The sequence below is a fragment of the Schistocerca cancellata genome, chromosome 7 (assembly GCF_023864275.1).
Source record: "Schistocerca cancellata isolate TAMUIC-IGC-003103 chromosome 7, iqSchCanc2.1, whole genome shotgun sequence".
NCBI lineage: Eukaryota > Metazoa > Arthropoda > Insecta > Orthoptera > Acrididae > Schistocerca > Schistocerca cancellata.
Window position 1 is genome coordinate 67,981,070 of NC_064632.1, and position 25,950 is coordinate 68,007,019.

At 39.7% G+C, this 25,950-nt stretch overlaps 1 protein-coding gene across 2 annotated transcripts in view; it reads right to left on the minus strand.

The window, feature by feature from the left end:
• The window catches only part of LOC126092459 (NF-kappa-B inhibitor-interacting Ras-like protein 2), a 63,786-nt gene extending 38,293 nt beyond the window's left edge, over positions 1–25,493 (minus strand). The window contains exon 1 of one of the 2 annotated variants that reach the window (XM_049908061.1): positions 24,604–24,738. The gene's annotated coding sequence lies outside the window, so the exon portion shown is untranslated. Of the gene's footprint in view, positions 1–24,603; positions 24,739–25,360 lie in introns of those variants that run through there. The other variant, XM_049908060.1, reaches the window with a different exon arrangement.
• Between the last annotated feature and the right edge of the window lie 457 nt (positions 25,494–25,950).

The window sequence follows — 25,950 nt, forward strand, 5'->3', positions numbered from 1 at the left end:
CTATAAAGAATTTTCTTAAATGGTCAACCTTTATTATTATTATTATTATTATTATTATTATTACTTTGGATGTGGAATATTCAACAATATAATCATCAGTGCCCTTACAAGGAGTCAGCATGACATTCTCTTTGAGTGGGGGAGGGGAGGAGGACGATATAAGCTTTTCCCACAGGCATCATTGTTTATAACGCATTAACGTCCATCCCCATCCCCAAAACTTAAGGAATGTGGCCCGAGCCCGACAGATCAAAAAATTTCAAAACACATACAACTGGTGCCAATGTCAGCGAGGATGGTGGACAGATTTCCACCCGAATCAAGGGCTGCACTAATGTCAGTATATAAAACATATGTTGCGAAAATATACTGAACCAAAGTGGCACACCATAGATTTTACAGAGTGGTGGACCTTCCTGCCAGAGGAGGAAACCTGGATTAAAGGGCTATGCCCTATGCACAGTTTGGTGAGTAGCAATCTTGATGGCACGAAGTCCGTCATACCTGTATGGTGGATTTGAGTGACTGCAGTTTGTTGTTGCCCTCTTTAAACCATTCAGTCCTCCACTGATACATTATCCTTCTGTCAAATAATGAAATGACAGTGTGTAAGGGAATGGCACATCAACACAACACCATCCCAACATGCTTCTTAGGCTGCTTTGTTGGCTAAGTCTTTCCATGTATTCCGGGTATCCAGGTACCCAAAACAGTCCACACTCCTGGCCTTCCTGTTGGAGCCACTGTAATGTGCCATGTATGAGCTGAATCAACTGGTCTACCAGGTGCATTTAGTGGACCGCTTCTAGCTTACTGAGCGAGTTATAACGAACAAGAAATCTTTTACTGTGATGCCTTTCAATCCACTCCAGGACCATCACAGTCCAATATAAATAATAGATCATAATTTGTACAGTGTTCCAGAAGGCACGTTTTGAAAGCCCTATCAGAGAAAACAGTTTTAACAACTGAGGGCATTCCCTTGCTGGGATCAACAATGAAACTACAATATATTCATAAAACTGAAGAAAATAGAGTTGTAAAAATGTAATCTGCAGTACAAATTTTCTTGAACTGCATCAGGCTTAAAATCATTTGGGTCAGGCCTTACATCCCAGAAGCTTAGATACTTGGTATGATGTGGCAGTTTCAACTAGAAGTATTCCACTATGAAGTTATTCAATACTGTTTAAGGATCCAGCAATACCCTTCAGCATCTTGTGAATATGGAAAAGGTATACCTTCTCAAAAGTCCCCTCTGCCCTCATGATTACAAAGAAAGTGTAAGGGCACACTAGTACCCCGTTATTATAATTCTGAGACTTATTTCCAGGTGGAGTGACCAATCAAGCACTCTTTTTGTTGGTTGGTTTAGGTCAGGGTGGTTGTAATTTAACTCAAACACCCTGCCCCACCCCAAAAATAAATCCATATGGTTTTTTAAAAAAATAAAATTAAAAAATCTTTAAAAAATGAATGCCAAAACCCAACTATATTTATCATGAAAATTTGATTAAAATACAAAACATTAACAGCTAGCTTTATATAAATTAAAAAGTGTTATCATATTTAGTAAATGCAGCTATTTACTGTCACAAGAATTTAATGATTTAAACTTTTCTTGCAATATAAGAAACACAGCTAAATAACATTTACACATCCAGATAAAAAAATTAGCTTGATGTAGAATCATAACGATAAACACTTTTTGGAAGGATGCAGAAATTTATAGATTGTCACTAATTTTCGGGTCTTTTCTTTCCCAAATTATTTCTTAATTTTGACAAAACAAGACCACTGATGGAGAAGATTCTGTCAATGGATACAATGCTGGCAGGGGAAGAAAAGAATTGTAAGATTGTTTTGAATAAATTAATCATAGGTATTTGAACTGAACTCATATTGTCAATACAAAAAAAATCTCTCTCTGTGTAAGTACTACCTGAAAGCACACCTAAACCATCAGGAGTATATATGTGAACTAAAATTGCTTCACAGGGAGCCAACTAGCTGATAGGGAAACAAATGACGACCAGGAAGAGCCCCGCATGCCTCAGCAAGCCTTATACAACTCTTAGAAAAATAGGGTTGGGGTGAGAGGGCAGGGTAGGGGGTGTGCAGGTGCCTCAGAGGTGCCCACTCTCAACAGACATTCATGCCATCGGCATGTAGCAGCACACCATGAGGTTGAGGCTTTTCTGTGTGTGTACCTTCCTCACAATCCAGACAGTGAAGCCAATGACCCTGTTCTCCAAAACACACCATGCCCCATCACCATGCTTAACAACAGTCCCTGAAGTATGCAGAGAGTTTATGGTAGAAGAGATCTGGTGGTGCTGACCAGTCCCCAGCTCGGGAAACCAGTGGTAACCATGTTCATATCCAACCATTGCTGGAGGAGCTCCCTGGGGAAAACACAGCCCTCCCTTCCATAAGCTGTGGGATACTTTTCACTGGCCCCTGTGCTAAGGCCTGTCTGGCTTGGATCGCCCTACCAGTAGCTACTGCTGGGATAGCTCTCAGCATCATTGTGCCACACAAACCCAACCCTTTGGCTCTGAAGGTGCTTAATATAAGGCTGTGTTCCACAGGAGGGAATTAACCACATAGCCACTCAAGAGAGCAAAAAGTACTATAAATACATAAAATTGCAACCAATCACTTTTTTGAAATAGTTATTTAGTCCATGAATCGGTTTTCGAACCTTTTCAGACTCTTCTACAGAGGGTGTACCGGTTACATAACTATTTCAAAGAGTAATGCTAGGCACTGGCTTTGTGACAATAAGATGGAACATGCTTTAATGCATCACCTTGAGAAGTGTTTATATGCCGATTTGGATTCAAAATTTAGTTTTGTACTTACTGCGAGAGTATGGGTGGTTTTTGTTGTTAATATCAATCTGTCCGCTTCCATTGTTACGGACAGTTGGTACCACGACAGTTGGTACCGCATCACTCACTTTTACAGAACATGAATGCATGTATACTGTAATAACGAAACTTTGCAAGTTTCCAGCATGTGCTATACAACTGTTACTACTTGTTACGAAGATCTCCACACAAAGATATGGCATAGGCATACTTTGAACAGAGATATTATTTGTTTTTGATTGCATATATTGGGCAAATACTTTAATCAAAATTGGTATTAACATGAATGCCCAAAATAAATAAATAAATAAATAAATAAATTACTACAAGAAAAAACTTCAAATTATCTGGTATCTTATTTCTATTCTTATGTTAACATATAATACAGTCAATTTACAATCAAATATTTTAATCAAAACTGGCAATAACATGAATGTCCAGGTATAAAATAATAAAGAATAAGTTATAGTATTTGCAATGAACTGCAGCTGTTTGTACGACAATGAACGTTATATTTAAAAAATAAGAACAAGCTTCGAATGAACTGCTGACTTATTTCTATTTTTACATTAACATGAACTTGAATAGTAAACACAAACTCTGTTTACTTCAACCAAAGGTAATATGTATAAAAGTATCTCTTTATTTTAGCAGCTGGGGTTTTGACATTTAGTACAGGTCTTATTCTGTGATGGTATATTTATGTTGATATGAATATTAGTAAAGGCAAAGTCTAAAGGTAATATGTATAAAAGTATCTCTTTATTTTAACAGTAGTTAGGATGTAAAGAGATGGATACAGGGGGCAGGGTGTCAGATTGGGGGATGGGAAGGGGGCATAGCTGGCTGATTGATTACCCATTTTAAAAGAGTAAGAAGCTCGGATATGAGTTGCAAATGAGTTTGTATACACCTGACTTCTGATACTGTTGTGTAGTGATTTTGGTACTGTATATGATTGTAGTTGTATTTTATTGTCGGTGAAGAAGTTTATTTTTATGTTATATGTCCTGAAGAGGTTGGCCATTTGGTAAAAAAATCTTCCCTACGAGCGGCAAGCTTACAAATGTGGTCGCCTTGTTTGTGGGTGGTTTTTCAGCAATTGGTTGGTTTAATTTTGTTCTATTGATTAGTTTATCTATAGTAGCAAAATTGTACCCATTACTGGAGGCAACTAATTTAATAATTTCTGTTTCTTTTTGTCTTTCACTTGGGTCTATTGGGATTTTAAGCATGTGATTAACCATTGTTCTGAAGAATGCTTTTACATGTTGGTCTAGATGGCAAGAAGAGTTGTGTATGGTAATATTGATGGTTTTTGGCTTCCTGAAAATTTGAAAGTTATGTTCTTGATTTTTATTTGAAATTTTTAAACCAAGGTAGTTAATGCCTTCTGGTGTTTCATGTTCTACAGTGAATTGAATTTTGTGGTGTAATTTATGAAGTTCTTTGGCTATATTTATTTCTTTTGTTGTTCCATTGAACAGAAAGAGTGTAATCAACATAGGATTTGTAATTACTGATCTTTCAGTTGGGTTTAGGATCTAAAAATTGTTTCCAAGATTGTTAATATATATGTCTGCTAGCAAGCCTGCAAGACTACTACCCAACGGCAATCCATTTTCCTGAATTTCAAACATCCTGTTTAACATGAAGTAGCAGTGTGATTTTATAAGCTCCAGGATCTCTGCAAGCTCATAGATTTCAGCTCTACCCATTGTCCCATGTTTGAGTACGCCGTTTCTTATAATACTGATTTTTCCTTGGCACATATGTTTGTATATAAATTAACTATGTCACGAGATGCAAATCTAGTTGTGGCTGGCAGGGGAATATCTTTTATGCTGCCATTGAGCTCATAATTGTCGTTGACTGAAAATTTATATTCAAATACATATACCTTGTGGATGATGTCATTAAGTTTCCTGGGGATTTTATAGCTTGGACTATTGATGGAGTTCTCAGTGGGATGTTTAGGATATTCTGGTTTATGGCTCTTAGGTGGTGATCTCAATTTCAGTGCCAATGGGTTCATCACTATACAATGTTTTGCTTCTATTGGTGTTAACAGGAAGCTGCTGTTTTTAAGTAACTTTCTAATTTTATCAAGGAATTTGAGAGTAGGATCATGTTGTTGTTGTGGTCTTCAGTCCTGAGACTGGTTTGATGCAGCTCTCCATGCTACTCTATCCTGTGCAAGCTTCTTCATCTCACAGTACCTACTGCAACCTACATCCTTCTGAATCTGCTTAGTGTATTGATCTCTTGGTCTCCCTCTACGATTTTTACCCTCCACGCTGCCCTCCAATGCTAAATTTGTGATCCCTCGATGCCTCAGAACATGTCCTACCAACCGATCCCTTCTTCTAGTCAAGTTGTGCCACAAACTACTCTTCTCCCCAATCCTATTCAATAGCTCCTCATTAGTTACGTGATCTACCCACCTTATCTTCAGCATTCTTCTGTAGCACCACATTTCGAAAGCTTCTATTCTCTTCTTGTCCAAACTAGTTATCGTCCATGTCTCACTTCCATACATGGCTACACTCCATACAAATACTTTCAGAAACGACTTCCTGACACCTAAATCTATATTCGATGTTAACAAATTTCTGTTCTTGAGAAACGCTTTCCTTGCCATTGCCAGTCTACATTTTATATCCTCTCTACTTCGACCATCATCGGTTATTTTACTCCCTAAATAGCAAAACTCCTTTACTACTTTAAGTGTCTCATTTCCTAATCTAATACCCTCAACATCACCCGACTTAATTTGACTACATTCCATTATCCTTGTTTTGCTTTTGTTGATGTTCATCTTATATCCTCCTTTCAAGACACTGTCCATTCCGTTCAACTGCTCTTCCAAGTCCTTTGCTGTCTCTGACAGAATTACAATGTCATCGGCGAACCTCAAAGTTTTTACTTCTTCTCCATGAATTTTAATACCTACTCCGAATTTTTCTTTTGTTTCCTTTACTGCTTGCTCAATATACAGATTGAATAACATCGGGGAGAGGCTACAACCCTGTCTCACTCCTTTCCCAACCACTGCTTCCCTTTCATGCCCCTCGACTCTTATAACTGCCATCTGGTTTCTGTACAAATTGTAAATAGCCTTTCGCTCCCTGTATTTTACCCCTGCCACCTTCAGAATTTGAAAGAGAGTATTCCAGTCAACATTGTCAAAAGCTTTCTCTAAGTCTACAAATGCTAGAAATGTAGGTCTGCCTTTTCTTAATCTTTCTTCCAAGATAAGTCGTAAGGTCAGTATTGCCTCACGTGTTCCAACATTTCTACGGAATCCAAACTGATCTTCCCCGAGGTCGGCTTCTACCAGTTTTTCCATTCGTCTGTAAAGAATTCGTGTTAGTATTTTGCAGCTGTGACTTATTAAACTGATAGTTCGGTAATTTTCACATCTGTCAACACCTGCTTTCTTTGGTATTGGAATTATTATATTCTTCTTAAAGTCTGAGGGTCATATGCTATTTCTTTTATGTTATTATTTCTGAAGAATTTATGAGTTTTGTTAATATAATCTGATTCATATACGACAACAGCTGTGCTGTCCTTGCCCGCTCTGACAACAAGGGCATTTTGGGTCGAAAGTTTCTTGTGTCTGTTACAATATGTCCTATGTTCACTATTCACCTTACTGCACTTTTTGCTCTGGTCAATATTTCTCATAATAATGTTTGCCTTTTGGGCTACAGCAATTTGTTCGCTGTGTTATAGTTCAGCAGTTGTGCATTTAATTTTTGTGCTCACTATTAGATTTTTAATACTGTTTTTATTTAGCGTGGGGGCAATATTGTGATTAACACCTTTGTTTAAAAGCTTTAATTCATTACTTCTGAAGCATATTTCTGTAGTATTTATTTATCAAAATACTTATGTTCTATTTGAGAAAAAGATGAAGGTACCCCTAGCGATATCTAAACCAGGGTCAAGACTGAAAATAAATAAAAATTGTCAACTGATTGGCTGTGTACTTTATAAATTGAATATATTTCAACTTAACTGCAGATAAACAGCAAACTGAACACAATAAAATAGCTTCACAGGCGATTCTTCCAATACCCCTCTACTCTGCTGCTCCGTATCGCTTGCGATGCCTCCCTCCTCCACCCTGCTCATCCAATTCTGACTGATAGAGGCCGAAGAGCCCCATACACTTTCTTGTTCAGTCATACTGGAAACTTAGCGGTAAAGCCTAATGAACTACAGTGCAACTCAGTTACCTCAGAGATAGACAAGCCATCAAGCATCAACACACGTGTACTGTAAGGATGTGCGATGTTGTGAAAGGAGTGAAAAGCTTTGTCAGCATTACTTTTTCAGTAAATTGTGAACTTCATGACTTTATTTGGGGTCCAGTAGAGACTGTACCTCCTACTCATGGTCTAGGAAACCCCATGTGGCCACTTGATGCTATTTCCTTCAAATAAGCCAACGGTATACTGTATTTCATGCAAAAGTATTGCTCGCCCAGTTGCAAATAGTACAGACTTAAATACATTTTTTGAGATCACAATGCTTATCTTTTTCTCATGTCTAAGTGAGATGACAATAATGTTCTTTGTTGACATATAAATTGACACAGTCTAGAAAAAGCATCAATACATGAGCAATAAGGTTACGGCTTAGCTCTGGTTGCATATCGTAGAGCTGTGAACTGAGAAGATCTTTCTTTTTGTAAAGAGATTTCATTTCAGTTTTTAACTAAATAATTTCACATTGTGCTTCTGCTGTCTTGGATGACATGAAGTCAGGTTTTCTGAGACACCCTTTTTGCTAAATGTTTTGCAAGGGTGGTTTTCATTGGTTTAAGTTTACATTTCCAAAATTCGCGCATTGTTCTAATTACCTGCTGTGGTATCAATAGATTAAGCTTATCCATTATGTATATTTAAGAACCCATGATAGTTTTTTTCAATGCAAATACATAAAACTACAACCAATAACTATTTCAAAAAAGTGACTGGTTACAGTTTTATGTATTTACATTGCATAAACAGTCACAGGTTCTTCAACATCTGTAATGGATAAGCTCAATCTTATGAAAAAGTAATATTTGTGACAAAGACTTTTCTCAAAATTTATATCATGCTATGTACTGCATAGAAAAAAGTGTAAATAAAAAGAGCTCCAAAATCAATTAAATATATGCCCAAGACAGAAACACTTCTACTAATCATACAGTGGAGAGGCAGGGAAGATGAGGAGGAGGCGGGCAAATAGACCTTCGTCTGCCTTTGTTCACTGTGGGGTTGGATTGACCTGTCCAACTTTTTTAACCATTCCCAACCTACCCCTCTTTCGTCCCTGACAAAGGGACTATTAGTTCCAAAAGCTAGGTAGTGTGTATCTTTTACTTTAAAGTGTGTGTGTGTGTGTGTGTGTGTGTGTGTGTGTGTGTGTGTGTCTATTGCCCTATTGGCAGTATGGCACATTTCACCTCCTGGAGATAATTACTGGCAAGCAATTCCATCTCACAATTTAACAGTTTTTCTTGATTAAGTCTTCCTTTGATAGCAACAGAAAACTGATGTTCAGAACCAAATATTTCCTCTATGATAAAAAAGACTTAGCTTGAAAGCAATTGGACTACTGATAGATTAGCTAGGAGATTCAACAAAGATGATGACGACAGTGATAATTTAAAGGGACTTAACTAGAAGGTTATCAGTCCCTTCAATAACACGAAAAGGTGGAAGAGAAATGGTGCCAGAAAGAGGATGGTTTAGAATTCACAATTTTCCATTTCCTCATTATTATCTGGTACACACTGCTTATGTGATATAGATTAAAAGGGAGATGCTAGACGTTTAGTAACAGACTTGACTTTTTATACTGCCAAAAGAAAGGGGGAATTTTGGGGGGGGGGGGGGGTGCTGTGGGAAGGGGGCGGCACACTGGTGTGTCAGCAGAAAGACTGCTACAGCTGGCGAACATTCAGTTTTGTAAAATACCTGTGGTGAGGAGCACTAACCATGCCCATACTGCACTAACATCAGTCCATAAAATATACCAGTGAGGAAAAAGATGATGATGATGATGATGATGATGATGATGATGATGATGAGTTTAAAGGGACTACACTACTCAGTATCAGTCCCTTCATTCATAGCAAAATGGCATAACAAGAAAAGGAGAACTGTCAGCTCCAATATGTCATCATGGTTGAAAATGTGTGACACAACATTTAGCCCGACAGACAAAAGTGAGATACAAGACAAGCATTGGGCACTGAAGTATACACCTAGAAGTTTGTGGCACAACTTGACTAGAAGAAGCGATCGGTTGGTAGGACATGTTTTGAGGCATCAAGGGATCACAAATTTAGCATTGGAGGGCAGCGTGGAGGGTAAAAATCGTAGAGGGAGACCAAGAGATGAATACACTAAGCAGATTCAGAAGGATGTAGGTTGCAGTAGGTACTGGGAGATGAAGAAGCTTGCACAGGATAGAGTAGCATGGAGAGCTGCATCAAACCAGTCTCAGGACTGAAGACCACAACAACAACAAAGGAGAAGAAAATTTAATTGTGATGGGGACTGGAGTTTGGTCATAGGAAGAGGAATAGAAGGAAAAATATTTGATAACTATGGACTGGGGGAAAGGAATGAAAGAGTAAGTCACCTGGTAGAATTTTGCACAGACCATCATTTAACATCACTAGCACTTGGTTTAAGAATCATGACAGTAATTGCATATGAGGACAGGTCTGGATCTATACAGGTGAGGGAGAAGGCCTGAATCTAAACAGGTGAGGGAGATTGGGGTGGGGTGGAGGGGGCAAACCAGTGAATCTGCCCCGGGCAGCAGTTTCATGGAGCACCAAATTCATATTCTTGAAGAAAAAAAACCTCCTTTCACAAAGCTTCTTAGCAGCCAGCGCACTTTGGTCTATTGATTATTCATAAAATTTTGGAATGCATCCCAGTTGGTTTCTGAACATTTTTGAAAACATTCTAAGTTGATTTCTGAATGAATTATAAGTTGATTTTTGAATGCATGCATAGTGTACATGATGTCCTTGCCAGGGGAATCCCTGTCACATTTAGAAATAAGGGGACAGTGCTTACGAGCTGAGCTGAATAAACCCGAATGGGTCACTGCCAATCACTGTTTGTTTATGTGGTTGACTGGATGTGCAAATGATCAGCATTGTTATAATTATTAGTGAAATCCATAGATTCAGATTACCAGAGTGGAAATAAACAACTAACAGAAATAACAGTTAAGAAAGATTACATGTTATATTCTCGGTGTATCCAAGAAAATGAAATTTGGCAGAAAACTTTTTCCAGATCACTACACTACCAGTTGTACACTTCCCAGTTAGCAGCAGCTTTATGTTCTATTCTCAGAATAGCATGAAAAACGCATTTTATGAACATGCAATAACGCCTAACCGGAGAATAAACACGGGATAACTGAACATGTGATTCTGGCAGAGAATAAGTTTTGACAATGGAAGGAATAGTTACAGATTTAGTGATGACAAGATTGTTTGTTGGAATGAAGAAGGAGAAGATACAGGGACACCACACACATTATATGGAAGAATATGACAATTTCACATTTATATAAAAATTTCTTACTACTGCTTTTCAATCACATGCTTGAGAAACTGGAGCATATGAATGAAATGTGAAACTTTTTGCTTGTAGTAGGCCTAATAGGCATTTGATATTGGTACTTCATGAATTATATTCTGTTGTGTTATTTATGCCAATAAAGTACATAAAAATGACTATTTGGGCTAAAACAGTCTTTCTCATTTAGTGTGTGTTACAAATGCTGAAATATTAAAAAATACTATTTCATTTTATCTAGCACGCAGCGGCAAAACAGACGTAATCAAATCGAGAAACCAAACCAATCTTGGATACTATTCATATTAACAGCTTTTTCAGCATAAGACAACTACGTTTTGATTTCTCTTGTAGTAAAACATTTGACGAACTTTCATGAGATTCATTCACAGAAAGGAAAGCATGTCGTGTAAAGCTGTAGCAAGATTACAGAGAGAAAAAATGCTGGGACCTAAGGATTGAATAAAAGTGTACTGTCTTGCTTGTCTCTGGTTTTATGTTTCCTATATTTAATTTTATGTCATGCAAAAGGGAAAATTATTAGCTAACAGGCAATAAAGAGTGCAAATTTTCTGAAGGTTTCTTATTCTCCTGGTCACAAATAATTCCACCCATTATTAACTGTAAGAACTTTAAAAAAAAAAAAAAAAAAAAAGGGGGGGGGGGGGGTGATAGGATGTCGAACTGGCCAACTGGGAGCAGGAGAAGCACCACAGGACATTTTAATTTCCACTGTCCTGAATATAGGTTTGATGGCTTCCATTACAAAATATACACATTTGGATTCCACAGAGCAAACTGCAGAGACATGAGATAGAAGGATGCTGAGTGAAGAGGTGTGGCACTGCACTCTGGCACACTTTAAGACCGAATAACATTTCTTACATTTCCTCAACAGATATGTTTTACATATTAAACTCTAAGAAATATGTGCACTACAAAATGAGCATATTTCTGAAAATTTGATTTTTTTTAAATTTTATGTCCTATCTCAAACATGGAAGAGACCTGGGGACACCAGAAGGTTTCATATTGATTATATAATGGTGAAACAGAGTGTTCAGAACAAGATTTTAAACTGCAAGATATTTCCATGGGCAAATGTGGACTCTGACCACAATTTATTTGTTATAAAATGTAGATTAAAACTGAAGAAATTGCAAAAAGGTAGGAATTTAAGGAGATGGGCCCTACATAAGTTGAAAAAACCAGAGGCTGCTCAGAGTTTCAGTGGGAACATTTGGCAACAATCGACTAGCAAGAGGGGGAAGGAATACAGTAACATAAGAATGGAGAGCTTTAACAGGTGAAATACTAAAGGCAGCAGAGGATCAAGTACAGGTAAAAAGACAAGAGCTATTAGAAATTATCTCAGGAAAAGACTAAGGGAAGGCAAATTTACAATTATAGTGTATGTAGGTTTGGAGAAAGCTTTTGACAATATCAGACGGAATACACTTTTTTAAATTCTGAAGATAGCAGGAATAAAATGCAGGGTGTGAAAGGTTATTTACAAGAAATGAGATGGTGCTATACAAGCCGACGGGCATCAAAGGGAAACCACTGGTTGACAAGGGGATGAGAGAAGGTTGCAGTCTATCCCCTATGTTATTCAGTCTGTACACTGAGCAAGTGGGAAAAAAGGAGAAGGAATTAAATTTCAGGGAGAACAAACAAAAATTTGAGGTTTGCCAATGACACTGTAATTCTGTCAGACAGAGCAAGAGACTTGGAAGAGCAGTTGAATGGAATGGACAGTGCCTTGAAAGGAGGATATAGAATGAATATTAACAAACACGCATAAAGGTAATGGAATGTAATATAATCAAATCAGATAATGCTAAGGGAATTAGATTAGGAAATGAGACAGTAAAAACAGTAGACAAGTTTTGCTATTTGGGCTTTAAAATAACTGTTGATGGCCAAAATAGATAGGATACAAAATATAGGCTAGCAATGGCAAGTTATGCATTTCTTTAAGAAGAGAAATTTGTGTGTGTGTGTGTGTGTGTGTGTGTGTGTGTGTGTGTTTTGCTGACAAAGGCCTTAATGGCCAAAAGCTAAAATTGTGTGAATCTTTTTGCTGTGCCTATCACGACTTGGCATCTCCGCTGTATGGTGAGTAGCAACTTTCCTTTCCTAATATTGTTACATTCCATCCTGGATTTTCCATTGTTTTATAGTTAGATAAAGAAAATAAATGTTCAAAAATGTATGGCAATAAGAAGGGAGAAAGTCCCCTGGGGCACACACTGCAGTGAGACGTACTTCCCCCACAACTATATCTGACACCAAACATGGAGGTGCATTAAATTTTGTTACAAACTCTGTTTTCCCACAGGATACATCTAACCCATCATTGGCAAGTATATGAGGCATGAGACACACAGATCAATTTTTCATCTCAGATCAGCCAGCCGGTCACACACTGCAAAAAGTGTGAGCAACTGTGGGATGATTACCACAGCTGCACTGAGGGGAGACCTGCTAACAAAAAAGGAACTCGTGGGTAAGGCTGGCATGGGTGACACACAGTTGGTCCAGTAAGACAGCATCATCCTGACAGGGCCAGTGAGAAGTCTGGCATGCCTTGGTGGTTCCCTAATTTGCTCTCAGTTTACTGAGGTTCATGGTAGTCTGTCTTTCCATATACCAGGTTTCCTAACTTTAATGTCACAGTTACAATCTTAAGTTGGTGCCCAGTACTCTAAGTAAAAGTTGGTCTCTAGTGGTTGCTTCTACAGATAATGTGTCATTGAGCTCATTTCCCTGAACACCCCATGGCTCAGTGTCCAGATGAATATTACCATTGTTCTGGAGATGTGGAAGTCAACTAATGTGTCTTAGATGTTTTTGGGGGTAGATATGCCTTGTAACCAGCCCATGGAGTCTCTACAAATCACAAAGTCCTTAACAGCAAGAGTTATAATGTTATGCAGGGCCCATGACATAGCAACCACCTTGCAGTGTATACACTGCACACTCAAGACAGAGAATAGTTCTCATACTCCCTTGCATGTGCTAGGCTCTGAGCACTATGGGACTTAACATCTGTGGTCATCAGTCCCCTAGAACTACTTAAACCTAACTAACCTAAGGACATCACACACATCCATGCCCGAGGCAGGATTCGAACCTGCGACCGGAGCGGTCTCGCGGTTCCAGACTGAAGCGCCTAGACCACATGGCCACGCCGGCCGGCCCTTGCATGTGCAAATGCTAACCTGACTCTACTGTTGACATTCACTCCTTTCGGCAGTCATGGAGAACCAAATGGAACAGGTGTCTGAGAATCACAGAATCATCGTTTTTCTTGGGGCCACAAAAAAAGGTCCACCCTAATCATAGAACTGGGTACCTAACACAGAAAGATGGGGATGGGAAGGGGGGGGGGGGGGGGGTGTCAAGATGAAACTCTACAAAATAGACAAGAGGGGGCAGTTGGAGATCCCTGTACACAGCCTCCAATCATATCCCAGCTGATTACCTATTTTTGGGCGATTCATGAACAGTCTGAACTGTCTGTTCTGAAACAGAGTCAAATAACATGGACGAGTAGGCCTCTGACAGATTATGAGTGCATAGTTCGGGAAAAAGTTGCTGGCATCTGACCCTCCACGGTAAGACACAAGACCAGGAGGCCGCCTACAGGGCTCGCGCAGCAGGCTCCATTGCCAACTACACATCACTGTGGTGGACCCAGTCTAACAAGCTCTGTACTGATGGTTCTGCTCGCCCATAGGCAACACATCTGTAGTCCAGTCAAGAAAAAATTTCAGAAGAACTGTGTGATCTGTGCCCCAGGAGATGCTGCTGAAAAGTCTGAGGGGGGTGACAATCCTCAAGCAATACAATGTGTGATCAAAAACTAATGGTGAATTTTCGTTTTTCTTAAAACATCTTTATTTATTCGCCAACAACAAATGTGTCTACTTCAAAGTAATTGCTCTCAGATACAATACACTTATTCCAACACTTTTTTCCAATCTTGAAAACACTTCTGGAACTTACTTTTTGTGTTCAACTCCTTCAATGATTCTGTTTTCTTCTCATCAATGGTGGTGAAACAATGTCCTTTCATGGTTTTCTCTTTAGCCTAGGGAATAGGCACATACAGTGGCTGAGGCAAATAATGGTTTTGTTTTTTGCCAAATAATCATGAACAAGCATTGAAGTGTGAGCAGAAGCATTCTCATGATGTAGTTTCCACAAGTGATTTTGGAGCAATTCTGGTCTTTTTCTTCAGACTGCTTCACACTGACTGTGCATAACTAATTCATGTACTGGGCATCCAGAGCAGTCGTCACCTTCAATACCTCCATGACCATCTTTGAATAGTTTATACCACTCATAAATTATTGTTTTACTCATAGTAGATTTGCTAAAAGCCACAGTCAACATTCTGAATATAGTGCTGCAATTCATTCCATTTTTCAAGCAAAATTTAACACACATCCTTTGAGCCATCTTTTTCAAAAATAAAAATTCGCCGAGCACTCAAAAACACATATAATCATTTTGACTGTCAACAATAAATTAAACATCGAAAACAGCTGAAAATACAAAAATACATCAGAAACACGTGTACCACAAGACAAAAAAAATATTGATGTATAAAGCCCGGAAAATTAAAAAATTCGTTTTTACTTTCTGATCACACCTCGTATGCCTTGAGCTGGTGTACATGTGGTAACCACATTAACATAAAACGAAAGGCCTAAAAGTTTGAAAGTGTCAACAATTCAAGTAACTGGTTACTGAGGTAAAGTTCTGCATGTGGCTGGACAGTCCTGATTTGACTATAGTGCATGACATGAGTTTTCATGGGATAAAACTGATATCCACAATTCACGGCTCAATTGTGTGCTTGCTTTGTGTATGACTCCTTGAAGATGGTGCTCTGCAGTGCAACACACTTCAGCGAAGTGTGCCGTGAAACATTCAGCAATGACCACAGGATCAGTACAGATGTCATCGTTGAGGGAGGTACCAGGAACTACTGTGGATGGTAGGTGCCGGCAGCTGCAGAGGAGTTTAGTCCGTACTTGAGGTGATGGTGTGTGGGCTCCCACAGATGGTACATACTGCTCCTGACACTCCTGCTTTATCTTCTTCATTAAGAACTGTGCTTTTCTTTCATGTCCCCTAAATCCTGTTAAACGTACTGTAAAGGGATGGGGTTTGTGTCGTTGAAGTGCCCTGTGACACTCTCCGATAGTGGCAGCTAGTTCTTCAGACCACGATGACACATGTACCCGTCAGGAATAGCCTGAAGAATAGGGTATCACTGCTTCCATAGTGTGTACAATCATGCCAATAGCATCTTGCACTACTCATCTACATCTACATCACATTTTAAAGTGCGTGGGAATGGTTTCAGCAAACCACTCTCACAACAATTCTCCATTATTCCAAACTCAAACAGCGCGCAGTTTAAGCAACCGCCCGTATCTTTCCATGCAAGTCCTGATTTCCTTTATTTTATTATGATGAGGGTTTCTCCCTATGTAGGTTGGCATTAACAAAATATTTTCACATTCGGAGGAGGAAGCTGGTGATTGAAATTTCGTGAAAAGATCTCACCGCAATGAGAAGCGCCTTTGTTCTAATGATGTCCACCCCAAATCCTGTATCATGTCTGTGCCACTCTCCCCCCTATTTCTCAACAAAACAGAATGTGCTGTCTTTCTTTGAACTTTTTTGACATATTCTGTTAACCCTACCAGAGCTGCAACACCAGTGTTGAGGAGACAGACTTCCAGTTCTGTAATTAACTGCTATATTACTTGGCCCCTCTGGATGCATCTTGGATGCACCACAGAGTATTTTGGGCACTGAGGTCCTTCAGCAGGAGGAATGGTAGAGGCAGCTGTTCCACTACCCCCACCAGGTCATGATGTATAAAACCATTGGGGGTCAAAGGTAGATACACATCGCACAGTGTTATTCTAACTGATGGATAGCCACAAACAGCCATGATTTGTATAGTAAGATTTATAATTTTCAATTGTATGTGGTTGGATTTCTGAGATCCATGTCTCCTGAAGTGCCAGAACAACTGCAGAATAAGTAGCCATTAGGCCTAACTGAGTTCAGCCAGCTGGCAACAGTAGGCATTACAGTTCATTGAAGAAACATTGGACTAGGATCTGAGAGCGCAGCAAAGGGGAATTACTTTGTTGCTGAACTGTGCTCCACCTGAATGTGCAGTTCTTTATCAACCTCAGGGGGAGGGTGGACCGGATCGACAGGAGCAGCAGAATTTGGTTTGAATTTCAGTCTATCCCTCTTGGCCTGTGACGTTTCGGTTTTGATGAAGATCTCCCTGTTTCAACTTCTGGGACTGAAGAGGACCATTCCTTTTTAAGCCCTGCAGCCTGGCTCTGTCAGCCATTAGGACAGGGCTTCACAACATACGTGCTCGCGGAGCAAGCTGTGAGCACCAAGGCGCGAGCATGGAGCAGCACGAGCATGCTACCCCCACTACCGGAGCAGAGTGGAGAGTGGGAAGTGGGGAAAGTCACGTGGGGCACACAACAGCTGCCGCCAGTCAATGTAAATCCGCGGCCACCTGCAGGGATATCACTCACGAATTATTACTGCGACAAATGAAACAAATAAAGGAGAATGTACACATGCCACATAATTTTATTAGCTTAGTGGGGAGGAGGATATTAGTGTTTAACGTCCCGTCGACAACGAGGTCATTAGAGACGGAGCGCAAGCTCGGGTGAGGGAAGGATGGGCAAGGAAATCGGCCATGCCCTTTCAAAGGAACCATCCCGGCATTTGCCTGAAGCGATTTAGGGAAATCACGGAAAACCTAAATCAGGATGGCCGGAGACGGGATTGAACCGTTGTCCTCCCGAATGCGAGTCCAGTGTGCTAACCACTGCGCCACCTCGCTCGGTGATATTAGCTTAGTGTATGCCTCTACATTCGCATTAATTTGTGAACTGTTACACAATAAAAGGATTCACGGTTATCTTGTACTTTTTGCCCTTTACAATTGCGTCTATGTTCGGAGTAATTGTTCTTGTGCATTTTAGGCGCAGCGTGCAGTTTAAATTTCGATCAGACAATGCCGTTCTCAGGCGCGTCTTGTTACATTTCATTGCAGAGAACAGTTGTTCACAAACATACGTGGAACCGAACATTGATATTATAATAGCCGCCAGTTTGTGCAAACGAAGAAATCTATCCTGAGGGAAGTGTCTGTAGAATTCCAAAATGTTTTTCTTGTTCTGAAATTTGTCTCTGTATTCTCTGTCACACTGCAGGTCAATAATTTCTTGCTGCAGCTCAGGATGAATCTCTTAAATATTTGCTGAATATGGAGAGAACAGATCAAAATCACTGTCTAGTGCTGTCAGATCTTGAAAGCGCTGATCAACTAAACTATGTGAATAACGTTCACAGTCTTTGTGAACATCTTGCATGGATGATAATTTAGGAAAATGAGCTAGGTTTCCTGTTTCCAGCTGACTCACCCACAGTGTCAATTTCATTTTAAAAGTTCGTATTCGATCTATGAAATGAGTAATTAGCAGATCTTTACCTTGTAGTAAAATGTTCAAAGCATTCAGATGGCTAGTTAAATCTGCTAAGAACGCGAGATCACATTCAAACGTGCGCGCGCATTTCCCCTCCCTCCCTACTCCGCGATCTTGCACCTGCTCGCGAGCACGTGCCTGAGCAGACGCGAGTACTCGCGCTCAAAACCAGCCAGTTGTTAACCCCTGCATTAGGTGGTGGTAGACTGCTGGTCTGTTTCGTCCTGGGAAGGAGGCAATTGGGCACGTGTCCTCATCCCTGATGATGTCAGAGGAGGACGAGGAAACTCCAGCTGCACATACTGGGTGGTTATAACCAGTGTTATGGGTCTGGGGGGTTGAGGAAGCTGGTGTCGTTTCCCTGTCTGAGATACAGGCAGTGGCACGTACCTACTGTCAGGAGTCACTGTTTGAGACATTGTCATCAAAGGAAGGGTGTAAATTTTACACAATATTTGCAACGTTTGATGTCATATTGAGTGGATGGAGTCATTCAAACTTTTCATGGGGTCTTAATAGACAGATGGTCAAGTGTATTATATTCATGAATTTTCTACCCCCTCTTGAAAAATGAACATGTGGCGAAAGAGGGGCAGTTTACACATGTAGGGGTTTGCTCACAAGAGCTGCCCTCATGTATTGTCCTGGCACATGCCCCACCAGTAGCCTCACTAGTACAGAGGGAGGACACGTGATAAAATCTGTGGCACCATAAACATCTCATAGGAGGAGGAAAATAGGGCTTTACAGCACAGCTATAAACCATTACCTTAACTTTCTACGGTAAATCATTTCCATCAAAAGCTAGGATAAAAGCTTCAGGGTCCATGAACAAAATGGAATCCACACCGCTCTAGGTTAGCATGCGGTTCTTCATCTGTTTGTAGTGCTACTCATCATGAAAGATGACATCTTGAATCCTGCTAAGTTTGACAAGGAGAGATTGTAACTTTTATATTCTCTTGCTTGTCATAGGCCTGAAGTGCCTGTGGTTGGTTAGCACTCAATGCTGTGACCAGCAAAGATCTATTTCTCATCTTGTTTACTGCAGCAACTGCTTCTAACAGATCCTCAATATTTTCAATGGAAATCAGTGGCTGCATTGCTGTAAAAGATTCTCTGTCAGTTCTGGAGCATTCCAAGAACTGGGCAAGCTAGTCAGCCCCTTTTCTTGTTGCCTGACTCTCATCCCATGGTAAGGCCAGTGACGGACATGCCAGGGGGTTGTTGTATGTCTCTGCACCAAAATTTGCCTTTTATCCACTGATCGTCTTGGTATGTCCACTGGTATGGGTCAGTTTGATCCATTTCATGGCGTGTCATTTACCCTGATGCCACTCGCTCCGATCGGAGGCTCTAACCTCCCCCCCCCCCCCCCCCCCCACACACACACGGCAAAAAAGCTAGCTAGCGTAGTAGCCATTGCCCGGAGTCCCAACCCAACAGACTAGACAGGCACCAACAACACCTGTATTTTGTTAGTTGGGTACAGGTGCTAATAACCACACTGTTGAGAGACCCGTACATAAAACCACCACCAACTGTACAGGCACCTACTTGGCAGCAGAAGTGGGGAGGTTACAGCTCAGGCAACAGCAGTGCGATCCCTGCACTGTCAAACCATGAGGGTGCATGGCGACCATCCCCTCCCCTCACCCATCAACAGATTGGCTTGGCTGTTGCACTGGATTTCATATGTGAACATAAATCCACTCTAATAGCAGGTTCAGAAGAGAACAACCCACAATGGATAGATTGTGCACTGTGCAAGGTGTCCTTCACCAAACAGTTTAAACTTTTGTGAAACTGAGAAAAGTGGAGCTAGGACCTTAAACTGAACCACAAATAACTATATCAAAAAGGTTGAGGGGACTGATCATGAACTAAGCTAAAATTTGTGAGTGTCTTAGTAATGGTCAAGTTGTCAATGTAAAAGCACCACTAGGTCTAAAAAATCCTTTTATTTGCCTCTCATGACAGGCAAGGAATAACCACATGTCTATTCTAGTCCCCCACACTGCATGGGGGAGTGAGAAAAAAAATTCTGTGCAATATGGCAAAAGGATGAAAGACTTGATTGTGTTTAGACTGATAAGAGGTGTAAGAAGGTCTTTGGTTAAAAAAAAGAACATAGCTGAAGGTCACCAGACACAGAACTGCAGTGAAAGGTACTTCTTCAGTGCTCAATCCCTAAACTGGTGAAGAAGGGAATGACAACTACTCTCTCACATAAAGTATGAAACACGGTCAACAGGTACTGTATCATGATGAAGTCTTTCGCAACAGCACTTTTGTATAAAACATTCTCAGACTTCTCACCATGTCAATTCAGGATAAAACATTGAGCTATTGATGACTTCCATCACCATCATCATCAGGAGCAACTGGCATCAGTTGCTCTTGACAATGAAAATCATGGAAGTCTTCAAAAGCTCAAGGTTTTAACCTGAATTGATGCAGCAAGAAATGATACGTTAACATTGTCACGTGTGCTCTTCAAACACACTTGGAAGGGTCCCCCAGCCACAGGACGAGTTTTTTGATGAGTTGGTGCGGTCAATTCAAAGGTGGCACAAGGAGAGCGTCTTTCAAAAGGTTCAGGTCAAATTCCACCAGTTCTTATCATCTTTGAAAGTTTGGGAGTTTGTCATGGTATGCAATAGTTTGCCATTTCATGTCTCAAGCCTTCAGAATATGGTACTGCAGATGTGACCATAGCTAAGTATTTGGGATTTCCAGCTCTAATATTTCTGTTGTATCTTTGGATAGTTTTTCAGCACATACATTGTCTGGCAAACCCAAATGGTTTGACGTCCAAAGGAAAGTGACGATGAAAATCCTTCTCTGTGAAGGTCACATAAAAAGTCATGAATATTCTGAGATCAGTGAGTAGCATGACTAACATTGGTCTCTTGCCTGTAGTCCACTCAAGAAGTCACCACAAATGATAAATCTCTAAACTCGAGAAGTTTCACTGTGTTACAGAATTCTTAGATTGAGCTGTCAATTTGGCATCAAAATACTGCAACATTTGGGAGAGTCTTGTTTGAGACCACTTAGGTTTATATACAGATATAATTGACACACACATTAACTTCGAAGCCCTCTATGCATACAATTACAACATTGTAACAGCCCTAAAGGTCCAAGTAAAATATTTGTGGGTAAACGACAGGGCCCTTAGTTTTGGTGGAGTTATGGAGCAAGTCAGTCAATACAGTTGGGTTGAGGAAACACTACAGATAGAGTTCACGCAAAATAACATGGCCGGTATTTGTGCAGTCAGCAGGGCATGCATGGAGAGAGCGGTGGTGGTGGGGGTTGCAAGCAAGCACTGTAGGAGAAACACTGACTGCTCGAGGGGAAGTGCCATTCTAAACTGAATCTTATGTTCATATTTTTTGTAAATATTAAGTGGAGACACTCCACACCCACACTTGCATAGCAAACATTCAATAAAATCTACTGTTACCTCTGCTTTGGTTAGTATCCATTGAAAGTGCAAAAAAAACAGTGACTTAATTTCACCTGGCTTGTTAACCATTTGTAGCTTTGAGAGAAATGCCATGAGTGGCGAATTTTGAGTAAAACTTACATCTCTCTTGTTGCCTTGTTAAAATTTGCTTCTTTTGCCAAAACACAGTAGAGTTTACAAAATGTCATCTCACTAACATGTTGTGCAGACACAAATGCAAGAGAATTATGAAGCAGGGGCTTATTAAGTAAGGAACTGAAGAACAGTAAGACCAACAGTTTATGAAAAAGCACCTCCTTGGTACAAAAATAAAAGTGTAATGTCTTCATTTGTGTTGTTCCAAAATCCACTACATCAATGGACACTAAACATTACCTTCTTTCACTGCAAAAGTCTGTAGTTACTAGTATAACACATTAGGGAATGAAAATTTGCATATTAACTGTGTGGCAAAATACTCTCCTCTTTGCATGCTATCATTCGCCAAACTCTCATTTTGATACTTGAAACCATTTATTGCTGGTGTGTGATATGAAATGAAATGAGCATACGGCATTGTTGGCCAGGAGGCCCCATGCGGGGGAGTTCGGCCGCCGTATTGCAAGTTCCTTTTAGTTGACACCACTTCGGTGACTCGCAAGTCAATGATGATGAAAATGACGATGAAGGACACACAACACAAAGCCCCCGCTGGGAATCGAACCTGGGCCCCCTGTGTGGTAGGCGGAAACACTACCGCTACGCTTTGGAGGCAGAAAGGTGTATGTGATCACAATTGAGTATGCCGCATCAGCTCAATTTTCTCAAAATTGGTTACAGATGGAGACCTCCACCTATATCTAAAGAAAAATTCAATATGTTAGCTAAATTTCATATGCAGCAACATATTACGTAATATGCACAAAACACAAAATCATAGGGAACCCTATCTTACAGTAGCAAATTTTGCCAAATTTCAGGCAGTGTCTTATTTAACTTAAATGCAAATATCACAATAGCTGTGACCATTAACGAAATGATGGGCATGTCATCATGAAGCTAACACATAACGCTATAAGTAATGCAAAAATGAATGAATAGTTTCTGTAAAATCGCTTGAGAAAGACTGCAAAGCATGCACCTCAATTCTGTCATCGCTGACCAGCCAAAAGCCAGCGAACAATGGCAGCCTCCCCTTCCGAACACACAAAACAACTCACCCAGTGCTTTGGATGAAAATTGGTCACTGTGCATTGGCCACCTTATACCACACAGACTCTTGTCTGTGATGTGATTGTGTGCATTCAGACCAGCAGCCCTAAAGCCATGCCGAGGATGATTGCCTGTTTGGAGGTGATTCATGAGCACTCTGATTCTTTGGTTTTGAAAGTGCAATAACAATGGCATTCAGGCACATGACTGAATGCGATCTTATAGCTGAAGAGGAACTTCTGGCACTGTAAACTGAAAGATGGTACTCCCACTTCAGCTAGGACATTGTAGACTGGACTCTTATGAACGGCTCTATTTGCTAGTTGTACTTCACAATGGTATAAGGTGGCAAATACAGCTAGTATGGATGGTGGTGATGAATTATTAAGTGACACTGTCCAAGGTCCAGAAGAGATGTAATTAACATTTTGTAAAATCTCAAAAATTATTTAAACCACTCCTAACAAAATGTTACTGCGGAAAGAGAATTTAGTTTCCTAGTGGAATGTGCCTTAAATTGGGATGTGCTTAGCAACCACATTAATTTGTTGTGACATAATAACACTGAACACCATAACTGTTAACTACTTTTAGTAACTGACCTAAGTAAAGTTTAGGGGGTTTATGTATAGATTTCAAAACATTCAGTACTAACACCAGCAAGGCTCTATTTTCATATGGACATTTTAACTTCTATGGATTGTGCCTCCTCAGAAATAAAACAATCAGAGATATGGCAAGTTTTACTTAAAAAACTTCATTTATGTTTAGTGAACAAAATGTAATACCACCACACAATCATTTTTATCTTCCCAGCAGAGGCACTGCAGCATTTCATGAGGCCTGGAGATGTATACCAACAGAAAGCTTATGAATAAATGTTGTTATGCTTCTATTCGCTACAAGGAAATTAAAAGTTTTTAGGTGCCTGGTGTGTAACAATCGACGATTTCTCAAAGTGAGATGATAATTACTGAATGCAGATATTTCTGTTAAGTGTGTTGCTAGAAGGTCACTACTATCCAGCAAGCTGCCGCTAACATCTTTCCAAACAGAGAAAAGGCATATGAAGCTGTTTGCAGAAAAGGTTTACCGCAATTGCATACATTTTGCATAAGGGCCCCAAAGATAAGACAAATTAGGGCTCGTACAGAGACATACACATATTCATTCTTCCCTCATTCTATTTATAAGTGGAACAGGAAAGGAAATGACTAGTAACAGTATGAGGTACCCTCTGCCACACACTATACAGTGGCTTCTTGTGGGCAGATGACGATTTTTTTGTTTTTAGTGTCAATTTTCACTTTAAATTTGAGGCACCAAACAAAAATTTTCACCATCATTGTAACATTCTGAGAAAGAAGAAGTGTGTGGGGGGACTTCAAGAAGACCACACTGTCCTGGCTGTAGACCTATTTATCAACCAATGGCGACATATTCGAACCAATTGTGAGTTTAAAGTCAGTAAATTGGTGTAAATGACAAAATAGTGGGCTGAGTGCAAACTGCCCCCATAGAGCAATGATGTTTTAAGGTTTTTAAAGCTATACAGTATATTTCAAACAATAACAGTGGATTTTAGCTTTCTTGCTTCACTTTACTGAATAACAAAGGCACCAGCTACAAGTTATCCCCTCTTTCTGAAATGCTCTGCTTTAAGGAGCCGAAGTATCCGATACAGCATAGCTTTTCACTGAATACTCTAAGCCATTTTATCTGTTTATAAGATGGTTGTAGTCTCATTGCAAATTCACATTGCAGATACCGCTTTGCCAACTCACTACCGAACTTTCATCTTTTAACTACTCTTAAGGCCCGGGTTATATTACAGATAGGGACGTCACTGCAACTTTGATTTCGTATTGACATTAGGTGGCTTCCCCAACTCACGACCAAATACTGACCTTACAACCACACCTATACATCGGATTACGCTACTACAGATGATTCTGTCACCACAACCTACGGTCCATGAAACAGTATACAAGAGAAAAAAAATGGTCAGTGTTCTGTACCACTCCTGTCTGCGTACTTCTGACGTCACAAGATACACTATTACGTCACACAGCGTACCCATCATACGGTATAGGGAGGTCCAGTCGTCCCATGTTGTCAACAGAATTTACCACATTACTGTTTGAATAAATAAAGTTCGCTTACAAAGAAACAAACTGAATCCTAAATATTACGATTTTAAAAAGAAATAACAAGCGAATCGAAGGAAAGAACAAAAATAGACAGGAATACGTGCTCTTCTACACAGCAGATAAAGTGTGTTGTAAAGTGTATGGACTCAAGCAAGCATCAAACAAAATTGTTGGAGTTGATACCATGTAAGAATATCCTGTGTTTCGCTAAAACTCCGCGGAAGCGCCCATCTTTGAACGAATTTGGAAATCCAAATGACATTTTGCTATTTACTACGTACTCCGTCACACTGACACGTAAAAACTAAAGCACTGCAGCAACGCATTCGGTGGGCTTTAAACATCTCGTCTACTCAAACAATATTAATTACGTGTTAATTTCGTTGTAGGTAATTCGCATGTCAACTGTAAGAGGATTTCAGCAACTGTTTGTAATGTATTAAATAACATATGTTAATCAACTTAAGCTCTATTCACACTTCACGCTCATTCACTTAACACACTGACAAATTACCTTTCAATTATCACTGCTTCTCGAATGCCACATCAGCAAACACAAAACATAACATCTAATTTTCACCTACGAAGTATAAACATAGAACCAAACAATTGCAATTGTAAACATAGTAGTATCGATAGTCGCATTCTTACCTCCATGGTCGCATCACTTGCTCATCTTTTTTTCAACGTTGGAGAAAGATAGTCTTTGGACTGGATACTTTTTTAATATTTATTTTAATATTTAGAATAATTACTAAATAAGCAGCAACCAGTCGCAAAATCATGTTTCATTTATTCACTTTTTCAAAAGTGAATAAATAAAACATAATTTTGCGACAAAAGTAAATGGATAAAACATGATTTTGCGACTGGTTGCTGCTTATTTGGTAATTTTATGGTTTACTGTCCCAGCACAACTTGGTAACCACATGGAGCCCACCATTCATTTAGAATAATACTCATGATTTTATCAAAATACTATTAAATATATGGTATTTATCTATGTTAATATGTATATATATATCCAACCTCTAAATGATTGCGCAAAAATTTATTAAAGGGCCAGAACTTAACGTAAGGTCAACAACAGAACAATTATATATA